We start from the raw sequence: 8119 nt of genomic DNA, 5'->3' as shown, positions 1-8119 counted from the left end.
GTTTTTCTATGTTTTCTGGTAGGAAATGTAAAACCTGGATCCCTGGTCATCACAGGCACACTTACATTCAGAGTCTAAGAACTTGAACTAGGTCCATTTGAGTCAAAGCAAGGGTTACTCACAATTAGCTGTACTGGTGCTGACCAAGTTTGCTCATACCTAGACATGCAGCTACATCAATTGAAGGCATTTGCCAAAATGGCACCATTTCCTCCTGTAAACAAGATCTTAGTGAAAAGGTGAAGCAAGTGTGGATTAAAGCACAGAGGTTAAGATAAACAGATACCAAGGAGAAGAAGAAGGGAGTACAGAGTCATAAGAAAACCAAGAAAAATTTGGTAGGTCTTGTCGGGTGGAACAAAGCACAAAGGAATGCCTTTGAACAGAAAGCAGATATAAAAGAAAGTACAGTGAGGGGAATGCAGAAAGAAATGCAAAGAAATGAGAGGAAGAGCACGCAGCAACTGCTGCAGCGTCCTTAGCCTGACAAAGGGTTTTTGAACCCGAAAGCTTGCTTAATAACTATTCTCCAACCATTTGGGTTGGTCTAATAAAAGATATCAAATTCACCCAAGGAACCTTGTCTACCTATATCCTTAGACCAACACGGCTACAACCTAAACCCCTGCAAGAAATGAGAGGGCATTAAAAGTAACATGACTTAGCTTTTCCATCCAAAACTGTACTTCCCTATATAGTCTTACACACAGAAAACGGTTAATTTCAACAATATCATAATTAACTTGCAAGAGTTTATATATTTAAACTGATCATTTTTAAAATTCATTTTATAAAATGTGATAATGTAATATTGTCAGGTATGCTCAAATGACAGTTCAGTGCCAGAAAGGAAGTTCCGAAATTTGAAAAAAATAACAATAATGTAGATCTAAGTTGGCGTCTTACACTTATTTAAAAACACTGTGCTAGTGTCTGTTATTTTTGTCTGCTTAATTTTCTAAAGAGACTAGTTTTAAAAAAATCTATAATTGCTTTGGAATATTTTTAGGATGACTTCCTTGGTCATATCATAAAAGAGGAACTTCATGCTGAACCAAATATATATATATATTTAATTGTAAAGTTGAGAAAAATTTAGATCTATTTAAAGCAGGGATGACAGTTGTTGAGCATTGTGATGTATCATCTTGACATGAACTGAATGAGGTAGATTAGTGACTGACACTAGCAATGTCAGAATTTACATTGCAGCACACACAAACTCCATGGAAATATACTATTAGCACTCACAGTAAGCAGTGATGAGTAATGAGATAAAAATTGACAATGTCAATAGTCATAAGCCCTCACAGTCAAGAATAATGAACTATACTATATATGTGTATATCAATGTGTGTGTGTATCTATCGACTAATTTAAAATATATCTATGGTATCTCTAATTACAGCTAAATTATGTAAAGCAACAAGCACTGTTTTAAATCAGTGGTCACCAACCAGCAGATCTCGATCCACCAGTAGAACTCAGCCTCTTGCGATAGATCTCGGAGCCTCTTGGATTCGATCCAAGGCTGGGGTGGGGGGCTGAGTGCCCACGTGCATGCATGTGTGCACCCCAGTCAGCAGGTCAGTCCAAAGGGGAGAGCAGTGGCAGGGGCTAGATCAAGGCCCCTGCAGTGAGGGACACTGCTGCAGAGGCAGGAGCAGGGGTAAGTTGAGTGGGGCCCCAGCCAGGTGGGACTTACTTGCTGGGGAGGTGCGTCCCCAAATATTTTTTCCACCTCTGCCTTGATCTGCCCCCCCCCCACACCCTTCCCTCCCCACAGACTTACCTGCTGGGCGGGGGGGGGGGGGTGGCGGCAGCGCATGGTAGATCTTGGGTTGCTTTTAAATGCCAAAGATGATCTGCTTAAAAAGGTTGGAGACCACTATTTTAAATGATAGGCGAGAAAACTGATTTTGGTGGAACTTAATGTCTAGGAGACAAGCTTTACCACAGTATACTCCTCTACATATTATTCAGGGTGTGTTAGGCCTACAGTTGGATTTGTCCCTATCACCTAGTGCTTCTAAATGTTATGTATCTGAAACGTAACCAGTACATCTGCTATTCTACAGGAAATAGGAAAACACCTGATTTTAGTAGGGCTACCTGTGCAAGTATTCCTTAGCTTGAATATCATTAGAGAACCAGGCCCACAATAAGTTAAATCAAAACTGGCCACATCTACACAAGACACTGACTGTGCAGTTGATACTCCACAGTCAGTTAGTACTTGCATATACAGGTGCTAAATGACTGCACAGTAACCGGAGTGACTATGTAGTAGCATCCCCAAACAGTTTTTAGGTAACACTGACTGTGCAGTAACTCGTTACTACTGTGCAGTAGTGTCACATCACGCTTCACACTATGCTTCATGCCAAATAACAAGCTACTGCAAAATCAGTGTCTCATGTAGACATGGCCAATAATACTTTCTTGCAGTATTTAATGAGCGAGGTGCCACATGACCTAGTGATTAGAAAGGGAGACTGGTTCAGTAGTTGGGTTAACTGATTTCTTTTTCCAGTTGTGACTTACTGTGTGATCTTGGGTGAGCTATTTCAGAAAATATGTACAAAATACCCACCGATTTCAGGTATCTCCATTTCTTTGTTTGACTGGTAGACTCACGTATTGCTTGATTTTCAGTAGTGCTGAATAGATAAGTAATTAACTTCAGTGGGGACTGAAGACAGAAAAAATATGACTTGGGTATTACAAGTTAGCTGCTCAAGAACTGTATCTCCAGATGAATAAACACTTTTGAACATTCTAGTCTTAACTTCTCCTCTCTCTCTGTCAGACTACTGTCCCACCTCTTGCATGTAAGTCACTTTGACAATCAGGGATAACAAGTGTCATTTCTGTACAAACTCTGAGATACTATGAGGATGGGAATTTAGCATCTTGATTGATACAGTATATTGTTCTTATCTTTAGTTCAGCCATCATTTTAGCACCCCTTTCCCTTTATTAATGTTTATATCATCTTAGTGTGTACCAAATGAAGTACATAGGTAGCTACCATTAGCAAGTTATATAATGTTGCATTGAGAATCTAAGAATTTTTGCTGTAGGCCATTATGTTGTCTTTGATACAAATTTAGCAAGAAACTGTTGTTTTATCTTCAGGTCTCTGAATCAGAGGTCTGATTATTCATTTCTAGCATACTTAATACTCCCACTTAAATCTATAGCAGGACCCAGGTATAATTGTGGGGACATGTGGGGTGAGCCAGGCTTTTCCAATAAAGTATCAATGCTTGTTTGAAACGCACCTAGCATACATTGGAGATATCTCCCATCAACAATTAAATAAGAATAGGTAGAAATTCATTGCTACTAGGACAAAGTAGAAACATTTTAAGGAAATGGAAGTTGTAACAAAATATCAAGAATATAAAATATAAATACAATAAATACAAATATAAAAAGAAATACAATTAAGAATTAAAAATCTATCTGAATTTTCCACATATAAGAATAGCAACAGAAAGCTCTCATTTAGGTTATATATTGCCCCTTTCAAAAGGGAAATGAAATAACTGGCATCTGCATGTTGTATCTGCTATGATTTTATTTCATTTTACCACTTTTTGTTGCTCAATAAAACACAGTTTCCAAAATGATTTATATATGGGCTTATATTTCAAGTTTTTCTAATGGAGCAATTTAATTTTAAAAGGTAAAATTTTTTTTTAAACCTACCAATGACATCATTCCCCACATTGGATCAATTATCATTGCACTGAATAAAGTTTAATTGAACCTTTTTAAATATGTGCAGCTGTTGTGCAGTGAAATAGGCAGGTGGATTATCTCATTAGTATTAATTTAAATGTTCTGTGGTCTTTGCACATTTTAATGTGTGGCATATATATTTTGTAATGGTCCTTAAGTTGTTAAAAATAAGATAAGCCATACAAGAAAACTTAGATAAGCTTTTATGTAATATTTGCTTCTTACATGGGATGAATTAAGGCCATTAAAATGATGAGTAATTCCACATAATCTGTTCCTATAGATAGAATGAAGGATGATATTAATATGAAAACTTCTGGCTAATTTTAATTTTATTTTTAGGAGTGCCATGTTTTATCTCTCAGACCATCCCTTGTCCACGTAGGCACCAATGGCACTGCCAGGAATGAAACTGAACAGAGCAGGGGAGACTATGAGGCTGTTGCCAGGAGGATTAACAAGCCTGAAACAAAAGTAGTGTTCTCATCAATCCTCCCTGTGGAAGGTAAAGACCCTAACAGAGACATCATATCCTGAAGGTAAATGCATGGCTGAGACAGTGGTATCAATATGAAGGCCTTGGATTCTTTGATAGCAGGTAGCTGTTTTGGGGAGGAGAACTGCTATCAAGATTGGAGATGGGATTCATCTGACCAGAATGGGAAAGATTGTCTTTGGGGGTCATCTAACCAACCTAGTAAGAAGAACTTAAAACTAGATTCAATGGGAGATGGTGAACAAAACCCTCCAGGAACAGAACAAACAATCCAGAGGAGAAAGGACCATAAGAAGGAGCTCAACTGTGGGAAAGAGCCAGAGCACCACAGGATAGCAACAAGTGATGCAAAACAAGTAGGTCAGAATGCAAAATATGTCTGATGTATATATACAAAGGCAAGAAGTATGGAGAACAAACAAGATGAGCTGGAAGTCACAGCCTGTTGAAGGAATCATGATCTGATGGCTATAACAGTGTCTTGGTGGGACAGCTCTTATGACTGGAACATTAAGAGAGACACAGTTTTGGAAGGACAGAGTTGGGAGAAAAGGTGGTTGTGGTGCCTTATATGTCAAAAATATGCATACTTGTTCCCTGCTTCAGGAGAAAGAAGATATTAGATCTTCTGTATTTGGGTAAAGGTAAAAGGTGAATGATATAGCACTGATGAATGGTGGGGATTTATTACCGACTACCAAATCAGGAAGAAGCAGTGGACAAGACACTTTTCAAGGAGGTGACAAAATTATCCAAAAGTTATGAGATGATAATGATAAGAAACTTCAGTCCTCTAGCTATCTGCTGGAAGAATCCTACTGCTAAACATAACATTTCAAACAAATTCCTAACTTGTGTGGAGGACTACTTTCTTTTCCAAAAGTTAAGACTACAACTAGGGATCATGTATCTTACATCTTGTACTGACCAATAGGGAAGAACTGGTGGAGGTTGTAAAGGTGATGGTAAACTTGGGAGAAAGTGATCACTCCATTAGAATTTATGATTCTTAAACTGGGACAGCTTGATGTCAGCAAAACTAAGACACTGGTTTTCAAAAAGGCAGATTTCAACTGAATTAAGGAAATAGTAGGGATGGTACTGTGGGAAGACAGACTGAAAGATAAAGATGCCCAGAAGGGCTGGAAACTTCTAAAAGGCACAGCATTAGAAGTCGAACAAGAAACTGTTCCAACACAATGGAAGAACAAAAAGAATGGCAAGAGACAAATATGGCTGCACAATGAGCTTCTATGATGCCTCAAATGCAAAAGGAAAGTGTACAGACAATGGCAAGGTAGGCAGATCACCAAGGAAGCAAACTGGGAAATATCAAAAACTTGAAGGGACAAAATTAGGAAAGGACAGGTAAAAAATGAACTTCACCTGGTCAGGCAAGTTAAGGACAACAAGAAGAGCTTCTATAAATATGTTGTCTAGAAAAGGAAGACCAAGGAATAGGTCCACTATTAAGTAGACAATATGAGCTCTTAATAGAAGATGTAAAGTAGAAAGAGTTGCTCAACAACTATTTTGCTTTAGTCTTCATGGAAAAAAGGCTGCAACCAGACAGCTAACAAGGATTATTTGAATAAGAAAGAGGACAAACTAAGGGATAAGATAACAAGAGAAACACTAGAGATCTTTTGCTGAGTCTGGATGAATTCAAGTCTGCAGGGCCTGAAGGATACAGGGCCTGATGGTACTGAAGTAACTGGCAGAGGAGATCTCAGAGCCCTTAGCAATTACATTCACAAAGTCACAGGAGACAAGTGAGGTACCAGAGGAGTAAAAAAGGCCAACATAGTGCCCCTCTTTTTAAAAAAAAAAGCAGAAAGGAGAACCTGGGGAATTATAAACCGGTTAGCCTCACCTCAGTACCTAGGAAGTCACTGAAACATATAAAGGAAATCCATTTTCTAGCTTCTGGAGAAGGAAAGGCTGAACATGAGCTGCTAATATGAATTTACTACGAACAAATCATTCCAAACAAACTTTATCTTCTTTGACAAGATAACTAGTTGGGTGAATGACAGGAATGTTTTGGATATAGTGTATATGGATTTCATCAAGGGTTTTGACAAAGTCCCACATGACATTCTCCCTAACAAATTGGAGAAATGTGGGCTACAGAAAATGAATATAAGGTGGATAGACAAATGGCTCAATAGCCACAGGCAAAGGGTAACTATAAGCAGATCCAAGTTAGAATGGCAGGATGTTTTGCGTGGAGTCCCAAAGAGTTTTGTACAGCATCCAGTGTTATTCAATGTGTGTTTTAATAACTTGGATGCTGGACAGAGAGGTGCTTGAGCAAATTTGTAGCTGACATAAAACTGGGAAAGACTGCAGCCATACTGGAGGACAGGAATACAATTCAGAATGATCTTGAAAGATTTGGAAAGTTGCCTATGCTTTTCCCATCCTTCTGTGCTTTGCTGGTTGCTACATAGGGCTAGGAAGTAATTTTTTCCCTCCTCCTGTTCCTACATGTATCAGGGTTTGGGGGAGGGAGGCGGGGAAGTCACCTTCCTCAGAAGCACTGAGTGTTGACTGTTGTCAATGCTGGGGATTTTGACTGAGGTGTGCCAATGCTCCAGCTGAAACTAAAACCCACAGATTCCTGGTTAGAAGATCTTGTCCCTCCACTCATGGTCAAACTGATCAACCCATTTGGCATCAGGATGGAATTTTACCTTGTGGTCAAATTGGTATGGGCTGTGGGGGTTTTTGCCCTGCCCTGTAGTTGGGGGTGTGGCCCTCTTGCTTGGATCTCAAGAGAATATTTTAATAACCCTTGCAGCAGCCAGACATTGGCCACCATTGCCCCCCTGTTTTACTGTGGCAGGTTAGGGTGCTCTGCTTTGTAGTTATACGGCAGGTTTGCCTGTGTAGTTTTAATACAAAATTAGATAACGATTTGTTTGAAAGGGATGGCCCTGCCTTGGGCAGGAGATTGAATGGACTAGATAACCTGTAGAGTCCCTCCCAGCTCTACTTTTCTATGATTCTACTGTAATTTTAAATGGATTTCATTCCAATGAACTTAGCTAATCAAATCCTTTTTCTTAGCATTTGCCTGTATCAAACATTGCATTTTGTCCTCTTGGAATATATTTAGAAAGGTCACATCTACACAAGATGCTGGCTGCACAGTAGCCCATGACTACTTTGCAGGAGCGTTACATGGCAGGAAGCATGATGTGATGCTACTGTGCAGTAGTCACAAGCTACTGTGCAGTCAGTGCCATGAAAAAGCCATTCCTCAGCATGAGTGTGCAGTAACTCTGGTTACTGCACAGTCATTTAGTACTTGTTATTACAAGTTTATACAAGTACTAAATGATTTAGCAGTAACGACTGTGCAGTCAGCATCTCTTGTAGATGTGGCCAAAGGATATTATTTGTTCCCTAAGCTTAAACCAGAAATGAAGGTATTGCTTTCATGCTCAAGTACACAAATACAGAAGTGCTTATGCTGGAGAGGCAATGGGCTAGAACCACAACCAGTGTAAAATGACATAGATCCATAAAATTAACAAGAATATGTGGATTTATATCAGCTGAGAATATAGACCATTGTTTTAAGGTGTGAGGAGACAAATCAAGGGAGAACGCGCTTAGAGATGACACATTTTCCCTGCACTAATGGTATCCATTGGACCAGATTCTAGTGGAAATACAAATCCAGGCTCACTCCACAGAAAAGCAATGATTCTGATGGAGTTATCACAAATTAACAGTAGTGTAATAGAGCCGAAGGTGGTCCAATAAAAATACACAGGACTTTAAGTTTTACTCAGTGCTGTAAATTCTTAACAATGTGGTCATGTTTCTGCTGCCAAAGGACCATGCTAGGGAATACTGTAGTAAAGT

The sequence above is a fragment of the Alligator mississippiensis genome, chromosome 4 (assembly GCF_030867095.1).
Source record: "Alligator mississippiensis isolate rAllMis1 chromosome 4, rAllMis1, whole genome shotgun sequence".
Taxonomy (NCBI): domain Eukaryota; kingdom Metazoa; phylum Chordata; order Crocodylia; family Alligatoridae; genus Alligator; species Alligator mississippiensis.
This window is presented reverse-complemented; position numbering follows the sequence as displayed.